A 772-nucleotide genomic window follows, 5' to 3' on the forward strand; every position below is an offset into this window, starting at 1 on the left:
GTTGGAGGAAGTGTGTCACTGTGGAGGTGAGCTTTGAGGTCTCATATATGCTCAAGCCATGCCCAGTGTCTCAGACCACTTCCTGTTGCCTGTGAGATAAGAGGTAAGAACGCTCAGCTCCTTCTTCAGCGCCGTGTCTGCCTGCATACTGCCTTGCTTCCTATGATGATGATAATGGACTAAACCTCTGACCTGTAAGCCACTCCAATTAAATGTTTTCCTTTATAAGAGTTGCCGTGGTCATGGTGTCTCTTCACAGCACTAGAAACCCTAAGACAGTATCTGAGACTATTTCCTGGCACTCACTGCATCTGTCTGTTCCCATATTTAAATGATTGCGTCTCTAAGCCAGTACATTTGTAGGTTGTGTCACAGCAGCAGATAATGCTAAGGGAACCTCACCAGACAGCGAAGGCTCTGCTAGAGAGGAGACAGCGAGGAAACCTTTGAGGCGTGTCTTTATTTGAGAGGAGAGATGTCAACCTCCTCCTTGAATAGTCACAGAACCAAAGGCATGTAAGAAAGGTGTAATTAGAGCCTTCTCCTCCTCCCACCCTCACATCCATCCACACAGAGGAACAGGGAAGGAAGGCGCCTAGCTGCAGGTGTCCTTGACTTGAGCAGCGTGGGCTGCATGAACTTCTTGCCTCAGTTGAAAAGGCCCTCTCCCTCAGCGCTATGAGAATGGCTGGATGGAGCACTCATCCAATCCGGCATCTCAGTTCTGTGAGTAGAGGAGAAGCAGGAGCCTCATTATCCCATCTGATGAATG

Source organism: Peromyscus leucopus, chromosome 14, assembly GCF_004664715.2.
Source record: "Peromyscus leucopus breed LL Stock chromosome 14, UCI_PerLeu_2.1, whole genome shotgun sequence".
NCBI classification, from domain to species: Eukaryota; Metazoa; Chordata; class Mammalia; order Rodentia; family Cricetidae; genus Peromyscus; species Peromyscus leucopus.